Source organism: Grampus griseus (genome assembly GCF_964374135.1).
Source record: "Grampus griseus genome assembly, chromosome: 2".
NCBI lineage: Eukaryota > Metazoa > Chordata > Mammalia > Artiodactyla > Delphinidae > Grampus > Grampus griseus.
In genome coordinates, this window is record NC_139018.1 from 34,871,789 (window position 1) to 34,895,319 (window position 23,531).

The 23,531-nt window shown below is 37.3% G+C and overlaps 1 protein-coding gene across 6 annotated transcripts in view; it reads right to left on the bottom strand.

Moving 5' to 3' along the window:
- Window positions 1–23,531, bottom strand: part of GPHN (gephyrin) — a 627,058-nt gene that overhangs the window by 159,773 nt on the left and 443,754 nt on the right. The window lies entirely within an intron of this gene.

Consider the following 23,531-nt stretch of genomic DNA (forward strand, 5'->3'; position numbering starts at 1 on the left):
ATAGGAACATACATTATCGATAATTACCCTAAATGTAAATGGATTAAACGCTCCCACCAAAAGACACAGACTAGCGGAATGGATACAAAAACAAGAGGCATATATATGCTGTCTACAAGAGACCCACTTCAGACCGAGGGACACATACAGACTGAAAGTGAGGGGATGGAAAAATATATTCCATGCAAAGGGAAATCAAAAGAAAGCTGGAGTAGCAATTCTCATATCAGAGTTAACAGACTTCAAAATAAAGACTGTTAAAAGAGCCAAAGAAGGACACTACATAATGATCAAGGGATCGATCCAAGAAGAAGATATAACAACTGTAAATGTGCACCCAACATAGGAGCACCTCAATACGTAAGGCAAATGCCAACAGCCATAAAAGGGGAAATCGACAGTAACACAATCATAGTATGGGACTTTAACACCCCACTATCACCACTGGACAGACCATCCAAAATGAAAATAAATAAGGAAACACAAGCTTTAAATGATACATTAAACAAGATGAACTTAATTGATACTTACAGGACATTCTGATCCAAAAACAACAGAATACACTATCTTCTCAAGTGCTCATGGAACATTCTCCAGGATAGATCATATCTTGGGTCACAAATCAAGCCTTGGTAAATTTAAGAAAATTGAAATTGTATCAAGTATCTTTTCTGACCACAATGCTATGAGACTAGATGTCAATTACAGGAAAAAAATCTGTAAATAATACAAACACATGGAGGCTAAACAATACACTACTTAATAACCAAGAGATCACTGAAGAAATCAAACAGGAAAACAAAAAATACCTAGAAACAAATGACAATGAAAACATGATGACCCCAAAACCTATGGGATGTAGCAAAAGCAGTTCTAAGAGGGAAGTTTATAGCAATACAATCCTACTGCAAGGAACAACAAACCTCTCAAATAAATAACCTAACACTACACCTAAAGCAATTGGAGAAAAAAGAACAAAAAAATCCCGAAGTTAGCAGAAGGAAAGAAATCATAAAGATTAAACCAGAAATAAAGGAAAAAGAAATGAAGGAAATGATAGCAAAGATCAATAAAATTAAAAGCTGGTTCTTTGAGAAGATAAACAAAATTGATAAACCGTTAGCCAGACTCATCAAGAAAAAAAGGAGGAAGACTCAAGTCAATAGAATTAGAAATGAAAAAGGAGAAGTAACAACTGACACTGCAGAAATACAAAGGATCATGAAAGATTACTACAAGCAACTATATGCCAATAAAATGGACAATCTAGAAGAGATGGACAAATGCTTACAAAATCACAACCTTCTGAGACTGAACCAGAAAGAAATAGAAAATATAAACAGACCAATCACAAGCACTGAAACTGAAACTGTGATTAAAAATCTTCCAGCAAACAAAAGCCCAGGACCAGATAGCTTCACAGGCAAATTCTATCAAACATTTAGAGAAGAGTTAACACCTATCCTTCTCAAACTCTTCCAAAATATAGCAGAGGGAGGAACACTCCCAAACTCATTCTATGAGGCCACCATCACCCTGATACCAAAACCAGGCAAAGATGTCACAAAAAAAGAAAACTACTGGCCAGTATCACTGATGAACATAGATGCAAAAATCCTCAACAAAATACTAGCAAACAGAATCCAACAGCACATTAAAAGGATCATACAGCATGATCAAGTGGGATTTATCCCAGGAATGCAAGCATTCTTCAATATACACAAATCAATCAATCTGATACACCGTATTAACAAATTGAAGGAGAAAAACCGTATGATCACATATGATCATCTCAATAGATGCAGAAAAATCTTTCAACAAAATTCAACTCCCATTTATGATAAAAACCATCCAGAAAGTAGGCATAGAGGGAACTTACCTCAACATAATAAAGGCCATGTATGACAAACCCACAGCCAACATCGTTCTCAATGGTGAAAAACTGAAACCATTTCCTCTATGACCAGGAACAAGACAAGGTCGTCCCCTTTCACCAATATTATTCAATATAGTTTTGGAAGTTTTAGCCGCAGTAATCAGAGAAGAAAAAGAAATAAAAGGATTCCAAATCAGAAAAGAAGAAGTAAAGCTGTCACTGTTTGAAGATGACATGATACTATACACAGAGAATCCTAAACATGCTACTAGAAAACTACCAGAGCTAATCAATGAACTTGGTAGAGTAGCAAGATACAAAACTAATGCACAGAAATCTCTTGCATTCCTATACACTAATGATGAAAAATCTGAAAGAGAAATTAAGGAAACACTCACATTTACCATTGCAACAAAAAGAAAAAAATACCTAGGAATAAACCTACCAAAGGAGACAAAAGACCTGTCTCTAAAAAACTATAAGACACTGATGAAAGAAATTACAGATGATACAAACAGATGGAGAGATATACCATGTTCTTGGATTGGAAGAAACAACACTGTGCAAATGACTATACTACCCAATGTAATCTACAGATTCAACGCAATCCGTATCAAACTACCAATGGCATTTTTCACAGAACTAGAACAAAAAATTTCACAATTTGTACAGAAACACAAAAGACCCCAAATAGCCAAAGCAATCTCGAGAAAGAAAAACAGAGCTGGAGGAATTAGGCTCCCTGACTTCACACTATACTACAAAGCCACAGTAATCAAGACAGTATGGTACTGGCACAAAAACAGAAATACAGATCAATGGAACAGGATGGAAAGCCCAGAGATAAACCCATGCACATATGGTCACCTTATTTTTGATAAAGGAGGTAAGAATATACAATGGAGAAAAGACAGCCTCTTCAGTAAGTGGTGCTGGGAAAACTGGACAGCTACATGTAAAAGAATGAAGTTAGAACACTGCCTAACACCATACACAAAAATAAACTCAAAATGGATTAAAGACCTAAATGTAAGGCCAGACACTATCAAACTCTTAGAGGAAAACATAGGCAGAACACTCTATGACATAAATCACAGCAAGATCCTTTTTGACCCACCTCCTAGAGAAATGGAAATAAAATCAAAAATAAACAAATGGGACCTAATGAAACTTCAAAGCTTTTGCACAGCAAAAGAAACCATAAACAAGACAAAAAGACAACCCTGAGAATGGGAGAAAATGTTTGCAAATGAAGCAACTGACAAAGGATTAATCTCCAAAATTTAGAAGCAGCTCATGCAGCTCAATATCAAAAAAACAGACAACCCAATCCAAAAACGGGCAGAAGACCTAAACGGACATTTCTCCAAAGAACATATACAGATCGCCAACAAACACATGAGAGGATGCTGAACATCACTGATCATTAGAGAAATGCAAATCAAAACTACAATGAAATATCACCTCACACCAGTCAGAATGGCCATCATCAAAAAATCTACGAACAATAAATGCTGGAGAGGTTGTGGAGAAAAGGGAATCCTCTTGTACTGTTGCTGGGAATGTAAATTGATACAGCCACTATGGAGAACAGTATGGCAGTTCCTTAAAAAACTACAAATAGAACTACCATATGACCCAGCAATCCCACTTCTGGGCATATACCCTGAGAAAATCATAATTAAAAAAGAGTCAGGTACCACAAAGTTCATTGCAGCTCTATTTACAATAGCCAGGACATGGAAGCAACCTTAGTGTCCATTGACAGATCAATGGATAAAGAAGATGTGGCACATATATACAATGGAATATTACTCAGCCAGAAAAACAAACGAAATTGAGTTTTTTGTAGTGAGGTGGATGGACATAGAGTCTCTCACACAGAGTGAAGTAGTCAGAAAAACAAATACTGTATGCTAACACATATATATGGAATCTAAAAAAAAAAAAGTGGTCATGAAGAACCTAGGGGCAAGATGGGAATAAAGACGCAGACCTACTAGAGAATGGACTTGAGGACATGGGGAGGGGGAAGGGTAAGCTGGGAGAAAGTGAGAGAGTGGTAGTATATGTATGGACATATATACACTACCAAATGTAAAATAGATAGCTAGTGGGAAGCAGTCGCATAGCACAGGAAGATCAGCTCGGTGCTCTGTGGCCAGCTACAAGGGTAGGATAGGGAGGGTGGGAGGGAGGGAGACACAAGAGGGAAGAGATATGGGGATATATGTATATGCATAACTGATTCACTTTGTTATAAAGCAGAAACTAACACACCATTGTAAAGCAATTATACTCCAATAAAAATGTTAAAAAAAAAAGAAAAAAAAGATGTGGGGCTTCCCTGGTGGCACAGTGGTTGAGAGTCCACCTGCCGATGCAGAGGACACGGGTTCGTGCCCTGGTCCGGGAGGATCCCACATGCCGCGGAGCGGCTGGGCCCGTGAGCCATGGCCGCTGAGCCTGCGCGTCCGGAGCCTGTGCTCCGCAGCGGGAGAGGCCGCAACAGTGAGAGGCCCACGTACCGCAAAAAAAAAAAAAGATGTGGCACATATATACAATGGAATATTACTCAGCCATAAAAAGAAATGAAACTGAGTTATTTGTAGTGAGGTGGATGGACCTAGAGACTGTCATACGGAGTGAAGTCAGTCAGAAATAGAAAAATAAATACTGTATGCTAACACATATATATGGAATCTAAAAAAAAAAAAAAGGTTATGAAGAACCTAGGGACAGGACAGGAATAAAGATGCAGACATAGAGAATGGACTTGAGGACGTGGAGAGGGGGAAGGGTAAGCTGGGATGAAGTGAGAGAGTGGCATGGACTTATATATACTACCAAATGTAAAATAGATAGCCTTAATATATACTACCAAATGTAAAACAGCTAGCTAGTGGGAAGCACTGCACAGCACAGGGAGATCAGCTGAGTGCTTTGTGACCACCTAGAGGGGTGGGATAGGGAGGGTGTGAGGGAGATGCAAGAGGGAGGAGATATGGGGATATATGTGTATGTATAGCTGATTCACTTTGTTATAAAGGAGAAACTAACACACCATTGTAAAGCAATTATACTCCAATAAAGATGTTTAAAAAAAAAAAAAAAAAGAAGAAAGTCAGTTCTGTCGTTGTTTAACCCAAATCCCAAAGCCTCTATTTTACTTCTTTTAGTTTGTTCAAATACTCTCCAGAAATTAGCATAGAATTTTACACACAGTTAAATGAAGAAGAATGCCTTTTCACCAAATTAGGTGCAGATGAATTATTTTGCACTCTAGGGATATTTCTGCCTAGATAAATACAGTTGACTACTATGTTAGAATGAGAATTGAAACCTGACCTTACTATACTATTGTTTTCATAATCATAACTTTATTAATCCAGAAACTTCTTGCCCAGGAAGATAAAACTTCAAATAACTTTATTACTCAATCTAGGAATTTTCTGAAAGAGCTATTAGCTCTTTTGTGTGTGTGTGTGTGTGTGTGTGTGTGTGTGTGTGTGTGTGTGTGTTTCTTCTTTTATGTATGTATGTATGTATGTATGTATGTATGTATGGCTGTGTTGGGTCTTCATTGCTGCATGTGGGCTTTCACTAGTTGTGGTGAGGGGGGGCTACTCTTTGTTGTGGTGCCCAGGCTTCCCATTGCGGTGGCTTCTCTTGTTGCAGAGCATGGGCTCTAGGCACAGGGGCTTCAGTAGTTGTGGCATGCGGGCTCAGTAGTTGTGGCTTGCGGGCTCTAGAGCACAGGCTCAGTAGTTGTGGCACGTGGGCGTAGTTGCTCCGCGGCATGTGGGATCTTCCCAGACCAGGGCTCGAACCCATGTCCCCTGCATTGGCAGACGGATTCTTAACCACTTCACTGCCAGGTAAATCCCGACCCATTAGCTCTTAAATAGACAGTATCAAAGACAGTTTAAACACCAAGACTATTTTAAGCCCTCATCCACAAATCCTTGTGTGCTGGGGGTGGGGTGGGGGTGGGGGCCCTGGGCACTGCTGTGGTACACAACCTCTTTCCAGGGAGTGAGGCATGCTGTGGGCACATGGCCCTGGTCTCCACTGCTGGCCATGAGGTGGCTTACTGCAGAACTAGCAATTGGCCTGGGCTGCCTGGCCCTAAGCCCTGCCTGGAAAAGCAGGTGGGAGGAAAAGTGGGGAGGGGTGCCTGGAGTCTGGCACAGCAGATCATATTAATCCCAAATTTGGCATTGATATGCTGGTTTCACTTTGGGGCAAGAAAATGAAAGAGATATTTGTGTGATAAAAGTTCCTCCAGAGGTGAAATATACAGATTGTGTATACTGTGTATACAGATTGTGTATATACACATTGTGATTGGGAATGGAATCTCCATCAGATACTTACATGTCATGGCCTACCTAGTTCACTGTGAAATGTTCAAATGCCTGAGATGTAAAAGTGAGCCTCACATTAAGATCCAAAGGAAGACAGATTGAAAGATTTAATATTGTTAAGATGGTAATAGTACCCAAAGCAATCTATGGATTCACTGTAATACCCATCAAAGTCCCAAAGGCCTTTCTCTTTTCCCCAGAAATGGAAAAGCCAATCCTCAAATTCATATGAAATGGCAAGGGGCCCCAAAGAGACAAAACAATATTGAAAAATAAGAATAAGGCTGAAGGATTCTCACTGCCCGATTTTAAAACTTACTACAAATCTACAGTAATCAAAACAATGTAATATTGGCATAATGATAGACATATAGATTATGGAATAGAGAGTTCAGAAATAAACCAATTCACCTATAGTAAGTTGATTTTTGACCAGGATGCCAAGACCATTCAATGGGGGAAAGAATAGTCTCTTTAACAAATGGCACTGGGACAACTGGATATCCATATGCAAAAGAATGACTGGATCACTACCTCACACTATATACAAAAATTAACTCAAAATGGATCAATGACCTAAATATATGAGCTAAAACCATACAAGTCTTAGAAGAAAACATAGGAGTAAAGTTTCATCACTTTGGACTTGGCAATGAAATCTTAGATAGGATATCAAAAGCACACACAACAAAAGAAAACATATATATATAAAACTTCATCAAAATTAAAAACTTTTGTGCATCAAAGAACATTATCAAGAAAGTGAAGAGATAACCTAGACAGTGGGAGAAAGTATTTGCAAATGATATATCTGATAAGGTCTAGTACCCAGAATATATAAAGAATTCCTACAATCAACAACAAAAGACAAGCCACCTGAATAAAAACTGGACAAAAGACTTCAAAAGATAGTTCTCCAAAGAAGATACACAAATGGCCAAGAAGTACATGAAAAGATGCTCCACATCATTTCTCATTAGGGAAGTGCAAATGAAAACCAAAATGAGATACCACTTCATTTCTACTAGAATGGTTATAATGAAAAAAACAAAAAACATAAAACAAAAAACGAAAAACAAGTTTCGGCAAGGATGTGGAGAAATTGGAATCCTTGTACACTGCTGTTGAGAGTGTACAATGGTTCAGCCACTGTGAAAAATAGTTTGGCAGCTCCTCAGAAAGTTAAACATAGAATTAATATATGATCCAGCAATTCTACCTCCTAGGTATATACCCCAAAGAACTGAAAATAGGTACTCAAACAAATGTAGGTACAGGCATGTTCAAATCAGCACTATTCACAATAGCCAAAAGGTGGAAACACAAATGTTCATAAACTGACCAATGCATAAACAAAATATGGTATAAATATACAGTGGAATATTATGCAGCCATAACAAGGAATGAAATACTAACACATGCTACAACATGGATGAACCTCGAAAACATTAAGCTAAGTAAAAGAAGCTAGATAAAAATCGTCACATATTACATTCATCTGAAATTGTATGATTCCATTTATAGGAAATATTCAGAATAGGCAAATCCTTAGAGGCAGAAAGCAGATTGGTGGTTGTCAGGGGCTGGGGAATGGAGGGTAACTGTTAAAGGGTATGGTGTTTCCCTTTGGGGTGATGAAAATGTTTTGGAACTAGACAGAGGTGGTGGTTGCACGACATTATAAATTTACTAAATACCACCGTATTATTGACTTTAAATGATTAATAATTTTACATTATGTGAATTTTACCTCAATTAAAAAAAATTAAAAGGAAAGACACTGATGATTGGTTTTATGTGGACTTTGGCAGCCATGGTAATTCATTTGATGCTCTAGAAACCAGAGAAACCTACCAACTAGAGAAATTATGGATCATGTACTCATATGACATTTAGTTTAGACAGCATCTAACATTACCTAAAGATTTCATTTTTGGAATTGAAGATGACACTTCATCTCTGAGTCCAGTGGAATTTGAGTATGAATGAAGTGAAATGAACTATTTTAGTCATTTCAGATTGGGAATGACTCATTTCCCTGAAAAATGTAACTCCTTATCGCTATATAGTTTGGTTAGGTTGTTATTAACATAAGCCTTATCTGTGTCCTGGGTACTCATGCTGACTGACAACGTGAAGACTGTAGCTAAATGACTGAATACACCAAAAAAATCCATATGTTCAAGTCACAACTTTAACATGTTGTCTTTATTTTTGGGGACCCCTGCAGGATTTCCTGGAGTTAGCATTGGCCCTTTTGTTCAACTTGAGCTTTGCTCAGGTTGTAATTAATTTTACTTACATGCAAATCTATTCTGTAGAGTAGAAAGGCCAAAATTAAAGTAAAACCAAACAAAGCCACACACCATACACACAAAATCCTTGTCTTGCTGTATCCACCCATCTTAAACTGTTACATCATGATCTTTACCCAATTCTAATCAAACCGTCACAATGAAAAACTCAACTTAAACCTAGCTTCAAAATATCATAAATACCTCAATGTTGAGCGCACACTGAGACGCTACTAATACTCTGTTAAGGTGGTATTCTCCCTGGCTACACTAACCTCATATTTGTGGGGAGTCAACATTCAACAGTCTTAGAGGCCATAAGGAGACCCAGTCAAGACTGACCCCTTCCCGCCAAAGTGCAAGATTCTTGATTTGACAACAGCAAGCTCCTCTGAGACCCCTTGACCCTCCTGCTTTGGGGAATGGGAGTGCCTCTAATCACCACAGTGAGATAAGTCTCACATTAGACTGAGCACTCATTTATTTTCTTTGAGCTCCCCAACAGCTAAATTTATTTTGTCTCGTAGGAATAAGGAACCCATCTTCTTACTAACATTACTGTTTGTCTCTGTCTATCCTTGTCATTTTCTGTTATACCTCTATAAGGGGAAAATTCATATGGAAAAATATGGGCGTAGGCCCCAATAAGTCTATTTTGCAAACTGGCTCTGGGAATTGAGAGGTTCAGGTTTCTTCTCAAAGTGGTGTCCTTTCATTAAGCTTTGCCCTGGGTTACCCATCAACCTCTGAGAACTTCCCTTGTTCTTATTTTGTTAGTGAGAGTCTGACTGTGGAAGAGAGCTCCCCTTCAAAGCTTTTGATGCTCTGGAACTACAAATACGTCAGTCTGTAGTTGGACAGTCCACTCATTAGGTTGGGGAGTCTGATGTATGAGGTGTCCAAGCAACACCTTGGATGGACTATTCACAGGTTCTCGTTTGTGTTAGTCTAAACTTAAATCTATGCCTCTATCCAGGCCAGAATCCTACTTTTTACATGCATTTATGTTATACCCCAAATCTATGTATTCATCTTTAATTTCACCGAGGATAATTTAGAATTATAGTGGTCACTTTGGGGAACTTCTGTTATAAACAAAATTGTTTGAGAGGTGCTGTAGGACAAAAAAGGAACAAAATTCCAAACATCTAATGGGCTGGATATTTTTGATTGGTGTGAGGAAATAACCAAAAGAAATTCAGGTTCCAAAATTGCTTAAAGAAATTCCTTGGCCAAGGCAAAATTAAAATGTGAAAAACTTAAAATAATGTTTGTTTAGATCCTCCAAAATCATACCTTGAACCTAGTGGATTTTATCTTATTTCTCTTTCCCCATCCTATACTCCTCCATTTCCCTCCATCCATCTCTCCCTCTGTTCCACTCCCCTTTCCTTGTGGCTGGCCAGAAACTTCCAAAGCTCAGTTACCTCTTAAAGTTTAACTTCCTTCAGAACAGAAAAAAATCCCCTTATAGTTGATTTTAAGCTCCGTTCTTCCTCTGAGCTGAGAGTCATCAATGACTTTCCAAAGCCTAGAAAGGGCAGAGTGAAATTTGCAGAGAAATTTGGAATAATTTTAAGAACATACCCAGGGCTTCCAGTTCTATAACAATTAGTTCTTATGTTTGCGGAAGCTTGAGACGCAAAAAATTCCATGAGAAAGCAGAATTGAAGAACCTGAGGGTAACACAGAAGAACCTAAACTGCACAGGAAACCAGAGGGGTTTAGAAAAGCTAGAGAAGTTGGTCATAGTCTTTTGGAGGCGATTCCAGAAGTCCTTCCTGAGAAAGTAGACTGGGCTCTGACTTATTCTTACAAGCAAGGAAAGGATAACATTGGAGACCTCAGGGATAGGCTCTTTAACAGTTTTAGACAGCACTCAGGAGTAGATGTTAAAGCAGATGTGACTCCTAACTCTCTTCTAGATTTTTGTAAACAGTCTTAAGCCAAATAGGGGATTTAGTAGGCAAGCAAAAACTAGTATGGGAAATAATGCCACTGCCAGAACTCAAGCACCTTGCTGAATATTTTGAGAGTCTTAGAACAAAAACAAAATAAAACTCAGAATAAATTGATAGCATTAGAGATAAAACAACTAGATGTTTCTACCAGGGTCAGTAAATCCCAAAAGAGGGAATCTCTTGATAAAGATACTTACAAATACTATATAAAAAAGGATATTGGAAAAAGAGCTATCTTGTGTTAGCTAAGAAGCTAAAGGGGAAAAAAATAAATTAATGAGGGGTATTTTTTGTTTTACCCTTAAATTCCCAGGGAGAAATTTCTCTAAATATTAGAGAACCTTGCCAAAAAAAATTTTTTTTTTTTATTGATATAGAGGCAAACACTATCAATCTTAAACTCGACCACTGTTACACAATCTCCCCCATGGGGTAAAAAAAACCTACTCAGTGGGTATCTCTAATAATCCTTTTGTTGGTTCCATGTCATTCATAACTGTTATCCTTGGACATTTAACAAAATAACATTCTTCCTTCTTCTGTGATATCATACCTGCTAACTTGCTAGGCAGGGTGTACTATAATGGAATTGTTAAATATTTTCCTGATGGTTTCTTTCTTGAAATCTCTGAGGACTCCCTTATTTGCAAAGAGAATATAGCTAATTTGGAAATTGATTTACTAGTATCTTTGTATTTAAATCAACCCTAAATTGAAGATCTGAAGGAGATGCCAGACTTTTTCATTCTGTGAGCAAAAATTCTATGAATATAGGGAGGATTACAGGGGCTGAACCTATTAGTACCCAAATCAAGCCATTGAAACCTATACCCCAAAGTGTAAAATGCTCTCTTGAACCAGAAGCTAAAGAAGCACTAAAACTAACAGGTAAAAGTAAATAGAGAAAAGATGCAACATATGTTGTACTAGTTTTTGTAACACTTCTATCCCTCAGCCAAAATGCTGCATGGGTGGGGATAGGGATTTGTTCAGCACAACAGGCCCATAATAGAATAGTCATTTCCCACTTCCATGTAGTACCAATCCCCAAACGTATTTTATCTTCAGTACCTCCTGAGGCTGCATATTTGACTGTGGAGATTTATGTTCTGCTTTCTTTAATGACTCTTTAGGTCAAAATAGTCAATATTTGTTTGCCTTCTCCTGAGAAAATACAAAATATACTTTGACTGTTATGTTGCAAAGATTTACTGAAACACTCTCCTACTTTTCACAAGTCCTCAACCAGGACCTTAAGACTTTATATTTCCCTGTGATCCTACTCTAATTCAACATGTGGGTAACGTTGTGTTCTAAAGATGGAGTGAGCTCTGAGATTGATTCCATCTATCCACTTACTTTTTTAACTCACAAAGAGGATAAAGTTTCCAAAGAGAAGTTACAACTTTGTCTAAGTAAAGTTCATTACCTAGAACATGATTTCTCTCAAGGAAGTAAATCTCTTACTCCTGACAGAATATGGACTTTAACTAAGAGATAATAAAAAGGATTCTTGAGTCTCACTGACTGTCGTGGGCCATGCGTTCCCAACTTTTCTGCAATTGCCATGCCAATAAAAGACTTAACCAAGTCCTTTGAAAGTGAACCTCTTCCCTAGGCACCAAACATGAACAGGCCTTTTGTGAGTTAAAATTAGCTCTTTACTAACTTCCTACCTAATTTTTATAAAATTTCATCCCTAGGATATGATCCTTTGTCAGAGGCAAATCTTCCCAGATGGCAGAACTCTGTGAGCACACCAGAAGTTTTAGTTAGCTACAGATATTAGGGTTAATATATGCATTGACTGTAGATTTGCTTTTGGGTTATTCCATGATTTTGAAATGCTTTGGAAACAAGGAAGGGTCTTGACCTCAGAAGGAATCTCAGTTAAGAATGGTTAGCAATTTAGGAACTTCTGTGGTGGTCCAATGGTTAAGACTCCACACTCCCAATGCTGCGGGCCCAGGTTCGTTCCCTGGTCGGGGAACTAGATCCCGCATGCTGTAACTAAAGATCCCACATGCTGCAATGAAGATCCCGCATGTGGCAACTAAGACCCAGCGCAGCCAAATAAATTAAAAAAAAAAAAAAAGGTTAGCAATTTATAGAAATTTTAAGTGCTCTAATGCTTCCTGAGGAAGTGGCTATTATAAAAATAGGAGCTCAAACAAAAGGAGATAATATGGAAGCTAGAGGAAATGTCTTGACTAATCATCATGCCAGACAGACAGCCTTCACTAAAATTATAGCCCTTATAATACCCCAAGGGACCAAGTGTTTGCTTCAAAAGCGAACTGAGTTCAAAGCCCCTATTATAGAATGCTAGCAATCAGCTCCAGTCAGAAAAGAGGTACCACGAGAAAGCTGGGTGTAAATTGCACTATTAGCTATTTAGCAGCACTGAAGGACTTCAAACAAAATCTTATAAAAATTTTACATGAAATTACCCACAAGTTAAAGAAGAAATTTGCCACTGTACATAATTAATACTGATGGGAAAGCTTTACTCTATCTCATCTGTCACCACTATAATCCTGGTAAGAATATAAAGGTGGGACATGGATAAGAGTCCAAAACTCAGGGCCCCCTCCTGAGGTTTAAACACCTCCAAATGTGTTTCATGAAACTACTCTCTGGGTTTTGAATATGTTCATGGTAATTGTTTACTTATTCTTAGGATGGTTTGAAGCCTTCCCTTGATAAAGAGCTATAACTCTAATAGTAGGAAAATTTTCTTGATCTCATGTTCCCAATCCAGGGAATTCTGACCTTTCTCTCTAGTGATGGAGGCATCCATTTTCCTGGGCCTATTACTAAAGAGTTTTGGAAAGATATGCCACTTACTAATTTCACCCCCAATCTTCAGGAAAGGTAGAGAGAACAAACATAGAAACTCTTGAACTTCCATGACCTAAGGCATTGTCTTTAATGGCAACGAGATCAAATCTTTCTGTGGTTCATCAACTCTCCCACATACATCTAGGAATATCTCCTTAAATTCCACACTATTGCAAGCAGATATGGCTAAATATTGCAAGGAATTATTCATGCCATACACCAAGTCTTATAAACAGGTACAAGCAGCCTTTCATCAACACCCTTTTAAATAACCTTGTATGACCTAAAACCCAGAGAAGTGGTCTTTTGGAAGAGACATCAGAGAAAGACAGCTCTGGAACCCCGTTGGACCTTATCAAGTACTGTTAGTAATCAGCACAGCTATACAACTCTAAAGGTTTGATCCTTGGATTCATGTCTCCCAAAGAGGCATAATCCATTCCTGAATTTGTAGATTTTAAGCCGAGGAGTTTTTAGAAATCCTCTAGAAACAGACAATTCTCTGAAAGAGACATCCTCCATCCAAGACCTTTGACCATATGAGTGTAGGGAGCTTCTACCCAAGATCCATAGAATAAGAAGGTGGACTGCCACAGTTTTATCTGCATTCTATTGTTCTTTATTTTCATTGTTATTTTCTTCCCTTTCTTCCCCTGGTTTAATGTTTCTTTAACTGTTATCTATATTGCCCTATTCTTAATATTGCACTTCGTTTGCATCCTTAATCATTCATTGGTATGTATCTAATACTTGGCTGTTATTTACTTGTGAACTAGCTAAAGTATACAACCAAACTGGTTTTGCACTACATTATTATTATTATTTTTGGTAGCCAACCAGATTCCTTTGGTTCCACTTCCTCAAATTGAATCTGTTGGTTTCCTGGGGAACTATGCTCAACTATTAGGTGACTTTTCCAATGACACACTATGTAACAGGCCAAAGAGATGGAAATCTAAAACCCTTTCTTAGGTCATACCTAGAAGACAAGGTTCTTGACTCCACCAAAATAATTCTCTAATTTTTTTGGGTGGGAAGCAAACTTTAAAAGAAATAGAACTTGTAAGGGAACTAAGAAACAACAATATATTATTTGGAGGCTGTCTCACTTTTATACACCTTACAAGTTACTATTTTTCTTTTGTTTCAGATCCTCTAAATGGACTCAACACTTTAAATTTTATTGTATGGTGCAGAATTATTTTTGATGAGTGGCTCCAAATGTTATAACATATTTGATAACCACTTATGGGTATTTTGATCCCAAATAGGTCATTGGGTGTTCCCCAATTACTGGTATTGGATTTGTGGTACAAAGCCTACAGACTGGATAGGATCTTACTATCTTTGTAAACTGACGCCTGCCTTCAGTAGAGTCCCTAGCATCATCCAAGATCCATTTTTAAGCCATCAGTTTCTTTTTGAAGAAAAAAAAGATTGTTAGATAATTTAATTTTTAAAAAAGTAGGAAAAGTGGACCTTGATTTAAGAATAAATATCATGATCACTCCAGAGAAATTCTGGATTTCTTTCTTCCTTTCTCAAGCCTCTTTACTTCAAGCTTTACAAGAGGCGCAGAAAGTAGGGAGTGTGCTACATGCTCTGATTCAGACACTAGTAGGTGAGTTAGATAATGCCACCAAGACTAAAGAACTCCTCACTTGAAAGTTTCATGAAATTACAGTGGCAGTGGCTCAGCTGCTTTAGATATAATATTGGCCTTTGAAGGAAAAACATGTGCTGCTTTTAGATAAGAATGTTGTTCTTACATGCCTGTATACTTCTCTGGAATCATTTATATTACTAAAAGGGTCCAGTAAGCAAACAAAGAAGTCAGAAAATTGGGTAGTTTGGCTAATAACCCTATATCTTCTTCTAAAAACTCCTCAGATTGGCTTAATTTTGTTTTTGTTTCTCTCCCCAGTTTTACTGAGATATAACTGACATGCAGCATTGTAAGTTTATGGTGTACAGAATAATTTGACTTTCATATATTGTGAAATGGTTAATAGAATAAGTTTATTTAACATCCATCACCTCATATAGATACAAAAGAATTTTTTTTCTTGTGATGAGAACTCTAGGGACCTATACTCTAACAACTATCAAATATACCATACAATAATGTTAACTATAGTCACCGTGTTGTATATTATATCCTCAGTACTTGTGTGCCTTATATCTGGGAGTTTGTACCTTTTGACCATCTTCATCCAGTTCTCCTAACACACACTCCCTGCTTCTGGTAACCACAAATCTGATCTCCTTTTCTAGGAGTTTTTTTTGATTGTTATGATAAGTGAGATCATATAGGGTTTATCTTTCTTTGATTTATTTCACTTAACATAATGCCCTCAAGGTCCATCCTTGTTGTTGCAAATAGCAAGAATTCTTTCCTTTTTAAGGCTGAATAATATTCCAGTGTGTGTGTGTGTGTGTGTGTGTCTATGTGTGTGTGTATACATGACACAACTACTTTATCCATTCATCCATTGGCGGACATAAGTTCTTTCCATGTCTCAGCTATTGTAAATAATGCTGCTATGAATAAGGGATGTAGATATCTTTTCAACATAGTGTTTTTGTTTCCTTTGGATATATTCACAGAAGTAGCATTGCTGAGTAGTATGGAAGTTCTATTTTTAATTTTTTCAGAAATCTCCATATTGTTTTCCCTGTTGCCTGCATCAAATTGCAGTCCCACCAACAATGAATGAGGGTTCCCTTTTCTTCCCATCCTTGCCACTATTTGTTATCCCTTGTCTTTTTGATGAAAGCCATTTTGACAGGCATGAGGTGATATCTTATTATGATTTTGATTTGTATTTCCCTTATGATTAGTGATGTTGAGTGCCTTTTTCATGTACCTGTTGGTCATTCGTATATCTTCTTTGGAAAAATATCTATTCAGGTCTTTTTATACTGGATTTTTAATTTATTTATTTTTGCTATTGAGTTGTATGAGCTTTTTATATACTTTTAATATACCCTTATCAGGTATTCAGTTTGCAAATATTTTTTTCCCATTCTATAGGTTGTCTTTTCATTTTGTTAATAGTTTCTTTTGCTATGCAGAAGCTTTTAGTTTGATGTAGTCCCACTTGCTTACTTTTTATTTTGTTGCCTGTCCCGTAGGTGTAATATCCAAAATATCATCGACAAAATCCATGTAAAGCAGCAGTCCCCAATCTTTTTGGCACCAGGGACTGGTTTTGTTGAAGACAATATTTCCATGGACTGGGGTGGCGGGGGAGGATGGTTCAGGCGGTAATGCAAGTGATGGGAAGCATGGTTCAGGTGGTAATGTGAGTGGTGGGGAGCGGCAGAAGAAGCTTCGCTCACTCATCTGCTGCTCATGTCCTGCTGTGCGGCCCAGGTCCTAACAGGCTGCAGATTGGCACCGGGCTATGGCCCAGGGGTTGGGGACAACTGATGTAAAGGAACTTTTTTCCTGTGTTTTCTTCTAGGAGTTTTATGGTTTCTGGTCTTACATTTAAGTCTTTTAAGTCATTTCCAGTTAATTTTTGTAAGTGGTGTAAGACAGGTGTCTACTTTCCTTCTTTTATTTTATTTTAAATAGTTATTTATTTGGTTGTGCTGGGTCTTAGTTGTGGCAGGCGGTCTCCTTAGTTGCAGCTCATTGATTCCTTAGTTGTGGCAGGTGGGTTCCTTAGCTGCAGCTTGAGGTCTCCTTAGTTGCAGCTTGCTGGTTCCTTAGTTGCGGCACGTGGACTCCTTAGTTACAGCAGGCAGCCTCCTTAGTTGTGGCATGCGAACTCTTAGGTGCAGCACGCATGTGGGATCTAGTTCCCTGACTAGGGATCAAACCTGGACACCCTGCATTGGGAGCTCAGAGTCTTAAACACTGTGCCACCAGAGAAGTCCTTAGTTTCCTTCTTTTAAATGTGAATATCCAATTTCCCCAGCACCATTTATGGAATAGTCTTTTCTCCATTGAATATCCTTTGCTTCCTTGTCAAATATCAGTTGGCTGTATATGCATGGATTTATTTCTGGGCTCTTGATTCTGTTCCATTGGTCTATGTGTCTATTTTTATGCCAGAACCATACTATTTGATTATTATAGTTTTATAATATAGCTTAAAATCAGGAAGTGTGATGGCTCCCATTTTGTTCTCGTTTCTCAGGACAGCTTTGGCTATTCTGGGTCTTTCATGATTCCATACAAATTTTAGGATTTTTGTTTTCCACTTCTGCAAAAAATGCCATTGGAATGTTTTTTTTTAACATAAATTTATTTATTTATTTATTTTACTTTTGGCTACACTGAGTCTTTGTTGCCTCACGCGGGCTTTCTCTAGTTGCGGCGAGCAGGGGCTACTCTTGGCTGCAGTGCGCGGGCTTCTCATTGCGGTGGCTTCTCTTGTTGTGGAGCATGGACTCTAGGCACATGGGTTTTAGTAGTTGCGGCATGCGTGCTCAGTAGTTGTGGCTCACAGGCTCTAGAATGCAGGCTCAGTAGTTATGGTGCACGGGCTTAGTTACTTAGTTGTTCCACAGCATGTGGAATCTTCCTGGACCAGGGCTTGAACCCGTGTCCCCTGCACTGGCAGGTGGATTCTCAACCACTACACCACCAGGGAAGCCCACCATTGGAACCTTGATAGGAATAGTCTACTGTCTACAGATGGCTTTGGGTAGTATGAACATTTTTAACAATATTAATTTTTCCAATCTATGAACAAAGGATACTTGTCCATTTATGTGTGTCTTCTTTGACTTCTTTCATCAATGTCTTGTAGTTTTCAGTGTAGAGATCTTTCACCTCCTTGGTTAAAGTTATTCTTCAGTATTTTATTCTTTTTGAAGCTACTATAAATGGGATCATTTTCTTTATTTCTTTTTCAGATAATTGTTAGTTCAGATAAGCTACTGAATTTTTGTGTGTCAATTTTGTATTCTGCAACTTTACTGAATTCATTGATCAGTTCTGTTTTTTGGTGGGGTCTTTAGGATTTTCTCTCTATATAATCATGTCATCTGCAAATACAGACTACTTTGTTTCTTCTTTTCCAATTCTGATGCTTTTAATTTCTTTTTCTTGCTTGATTGCTCTGTCTAGAACTTCTAGTAATATGTTAAGTAGGGATGACGAAAGTGAGCACCCTTATCTTATACCTGATCTTAGAGGAAAAGTTTTCAACTTTTCACCATTGAATATGATGTTAGCTGTGAGCTTACCATATACGGCCTTTATTATGCTGAGGTACGTTCCTTCTATACCTATAAATTTGTTAAGAGTTTTTTTTTTTATCATGAACAAATGTTGAGTTTTGTCAAATGCTTTTTCTGTGTCTACTGAGATGATCATATGATTTTTTTCTTTCACTCTATTAATGTGATGCATCCCATTTATTTATTTGCATATATTGAGCTGTCCTTGTATCCCAGGGGTAAATCTTACTTGATCACAGGGAATGATCTTTTTAATGTACTGATAAATTCAGTTTGCTAGTATTTTATTGAGAATTTTTGTATCTATATTCATTAGGGATATTGGCCTGTAGTTTTCTTTTCTTGTGGTATCTTTTTCTGGCTTTGATATCAGGGTAATGCTGGTCTTATGAGTTTGGGAGTGTTTCCTTCTCTTCAATTTTTGGGAAGAGTTTGAGAAAGATCAGTGTTAATTCTTCTTTAAATATTTGGTAAAATTAACCAGTGATGCCATCTGTTCTTGGCTTTTTTTTTTGTTGTTGGGAGATTTTTGATTATTGATTCAATCTCCTTACTAGTATTTGGTCTCTTCAGATCTTCTATTTCTTCCTGATTCAGTCTTGATAGATTATATGTTTCTAAGAGTTTTTCCATTTCTTCTATGTTGTCCAGTTTGTTGACATATAGTTGTTCTTGGCTTAATTTTGGACACTTTTGGCTCCTGGCTGAAAAAAGGACTACAAACTCTGATCATAATCCTTCTCACATTTGTGTAGCAGGGTTCAGATGTGAGACCTCCACAGTTCTAAATGTTGCTATATAGCTGCTGTCTCATTCAATAGTTCAATAAATGACCATCCAACAACAACAAATGCAGGCAAACTGACACTTATGAAGGTTGAAAAAACTTTCCTAGATAGTTGATGTAATACTGTGATTCCTTAAGTAAGGGTGAAGGTCTAGATTGATTGATTGATCACATCCTTAGATGTTAATGGTCTATCTTTCAGCTTAGGCTGATCACAAGGGGAATTCTGATACCTGAAACCATCTGTAAGTGCACAGCTTACTGTCTTCATTAGCATAACATTACTATTCCATTGTCTTTATCAGCATAACTTTACTATTCCAGAAGATTCTTCCTTGGAAGATAAAAGTTATAAATAACTTTATTGCTCATTCCAGAAGCTTCTTAAACAGAAAGCACCAACAAACGGTTTATACACCAAGACTCAGAAGTCCTTGCCTTGCCATGCCCGTGATTTCTAAATGATTATATCATGATCCTTATTTAATTCTAATCAAGCCCACGTTAAAAGAACTGCTTTAAATCAAATTTCAAAACCTCATAAATATCCTGACTTTGCCGTTCCCTTTCTGAGACTCTGAGACTAAGACTTTGTCGAAGTGGCACTCTCTCTCACCAGAGTAAGAATAAACTCAGCCTTTTATCAACAGGTTGTTTTAATATTGGTCAAAAAGTTCATTTGGTTTTTTTCTGTAAGAGGGCTCTAGTAGTGCTTACTTGTCTTTAACTTCATTCGAAGCAATTTTGTTAGATTGTATTGTGACAGCTACAATATCAGTGTGCATTAAAAAAATACCGTATCAAAATTGGTGAATTTTTGTGTAGCCATTTTAATATTGAAGATGGAAGAAAAAAAGCAACATTTTCGGCATGCTTTATTATTTCAAGAAAGGTAAAAACGCAACTGAAACCCAAAAAAAGATTTGTGCAGTGTATGGAGAAGGTGCTGTGACAGATCGAATGTGTCAAAAGTGGTTTGCGAAGTTTTGTGCTGGAGATTTCTCACTGGACGACGCTCCACGGTCGCGTAGGCCAGTTGAAGTTGATAGCGATCAAATCGAGACATTCACTGAGAACAATCATCGTTATACTCCACGTGGGAGATAGCCGACATACTCAAAGTATCCAAATCAAGCATTGAAAATCATTTGCACAAGCTTGGTTATGTTAATCGCTTTGATGTTTGGGTTCCACATAAGTTCAGTGAAAAAAACCTTCTTGACCATATTTCCGCATGCGATTCTCTACTTAAACATAACAAAAATGGACTGTTTTTTAAAACAAATTGTGACGGGCTATGAAAAGTGGATATTGTACAATAATGTGTAATGGAAGAGATCATGGGGCAAGCAAAATGAACTACCACCAACCACACCAAAGACCAGTTTTCATCCAAAGAAGGTGATGTTGTGTATATGGTGAAATTGGAAGGGAGTCCTCTATTATGAGCTCCTTCCGGAAAACCAAATGATTAATTCCAACAATTACTGCTCCCAATTAGACCCACTGAAAGCAGCACTCGACGAAAAGCGTCCAGAATTAGTCAACAGAAAATGCATAATCTTCCACCAGGGTAATGCAGGACCACATGTTTCTTTGATGACCAGGCAAAAACTGTTACAGCTTGGCTGGGAAGTTCTGATTCATCTGCCATATTCACCAGATATTGCACCTTCAGATTTCCATTTATTTCGGTCTTTACAAAATTCTCTTAATGAAAAAAATTTCAATTCCCTAGAAGATTGTAAAAGGCACCTGGAACAGTTCTTTGCTCAAAAAGATAAAAAGTTTTGGGAAGACGGAATTATGAAGTTGCCTGAAAAATGGCAGAAGGTAGTGGAACAAAACGGTGAATACATTGTTCAATAAAGTTCTTGGTGAAAATGAAAAATGTGTCTCTTATTTTTACTTTAAAACCGAAGGAACTTTTTGGCCAATTCAATAGTTTTGAGGTGCTAAAGGAAAGTTACCTCTTGCTTGAACAAAGTTACCAAAGTTAACTCTTCCTTGGACAATTCTGAACAAGCTCTATTAAGTTCTAACTTTTTTCCTTTCTCTAGTATCTGCTGATTTTTGCTTTGATACATTTTTATATGTGCTAAAAAAGCAGTTGATCATAGTTTTCTTTTTATTAGCTACATTTTGGAAATGTTTTCCTTGAGGATAGTTAATTCAGTAAGTAAATGAAAAAATGATTAAAATAGAAGAAACTGTATGGGGTATACAAGAAGGATTAGTCACCTTGCCTTGGGGGAACTCAGAGGAGCCATCACAGAGGAGATCACACTTGAACTGAGTATGGAAGGATAAGTAAGAGTTTTCTAGGAAAATAAGGGGAATGGATATTTTATGCTCTGAGGGAAAGGGTCCCAAGGAATAGAGGCAGGACATAGCACTGAGAGAATGGGAGAACTGCTAATAGGGTCTCTATGACTGCAATATAGTATTACATGGCAAAGGAAGGAAAAAAAAAAGATAGAAATAGACTAAATAAGCAATGAGATTAAGAAGTTCAGAGGTAGAACAGCTCATGAAAAGTCCTGGGTGTGGCTATGGGCATGAGTATGAGTTACTAAAGCAGTGTTGAGAGGAACGACCTTAAACTTATAGAACTCACAGAACTAAGAGGCTACAATGTTGGATGGGCTCTCTACATGGATCTAAATGGCTATATGGACCATCTACATGATTATTTTATCCTAAGAAAAGGTGAACAGAAAAACCTGGACCATCATAAGGTCCATCCAAAGTGATTAACAACCAACAAGCCAGTTAGAGCATAAGTGAAATGAAAGCAGTTCTAACAGCACAAAGATCCATGATAGAGGTGAAAAAGGTTTCAAAGAAATCTGTTCTCAGTAAGAAATTTTTTTAATTCCTAATCACCACAATCACTATCAGTGATCCATCATCATCTCAGGATCAACAATAAATGGAAATCATCAAAAATGTCATTTTAAAATTTCATTTATTTCTGTTGTTTTATTTTAGTAAATATTCAATCATCACTTCCTTGACTCTTAGTTTTCTCAACCTTAGGTCTTAAGGGATTATAGGACTTTACATCTCCTATTATTGAAGCACCTCCCTCAGATTCACATGCCTGTCAGATGTTATGAAAACTCACAAAAGTATACAAGTTAAACATGCCTGTTTGCACTTATTTTTATATAACTCTAATATGAAGGTCCTGGACAAACAACTGAAGTGTGCTTGCCTAATAACTCAAGGTCTTCAAGCTAAGGTAGCAGATTTACAACACAGAAATGGGAAAATCTTACATTAAAAAAAATAAATGAAACAAAATTTTACCTATTTGAAGTTCTCCAGGTACTTTTCAAATTGTTAAATAATACAGACTTTCTACTGTAAATAGAAATCATTCCATTTACTAAAACTCCCAGTGGTATAAGTAAGGACCCATTTCAGTATTGTCCTCCTGCACTTCTTCTCTTGATAATGATCAGGAAGAAGATAGGGTGATACCATTAATATTAAGTGACAGAGAACAATATCTACAAAATTAGCATTTATACGGCACTTTTCTCTTAGAATCCCAAAGCTTTCAAGGCACAACCTTTGATGTCACATCATTTCAAGGATACAGGTAAGGAAAAGCTATTTATATTTCCTTTTTATAAGATAGGAAAATGAATAATACACAAAGTCAGAAAATGAATAATACGCAAAGTCAAATGACTTCCATGCAAATGTTATTGGTGATAAAACAGAAAAATAAGGTTTCTTCATCTTTGGTTTAGGGCACTATGTTCTGAAATATGCTGCCTGTGAAGATAACATCTTTTAGGAATTCATATTAATGAAATGATTATGATGTACCTGCTTAGGGGTCCTTTTTTTCTTTTTTAGATTCATTTAGTGGATTTATATTACATTATTTTCAGTTAGTCTGTTTTCAAATAACTTTTTGGCAGTGGGGCAATTAAAGAGGGTTCTCATCTTGGAGTCACAGAGGAGCTCATTACTACCCTAACCAGTAGTCCTGTCAAAGTTCTGATGTCAGGACTTGCAAAAACAATTGTGATAAGGGAAATATTCATTAATATATTGATACTGTTATTTTTAGAAGGCAAAAGCTCTAAAATTCATATTCTTGACATAAACTTTCCCCAGTGCTCTTCTTTATTCTTTCACCAAAATGTCATTTTTAGCTTTCCTTCTTGTTGAACCACAAGTTCTAATCCAGTA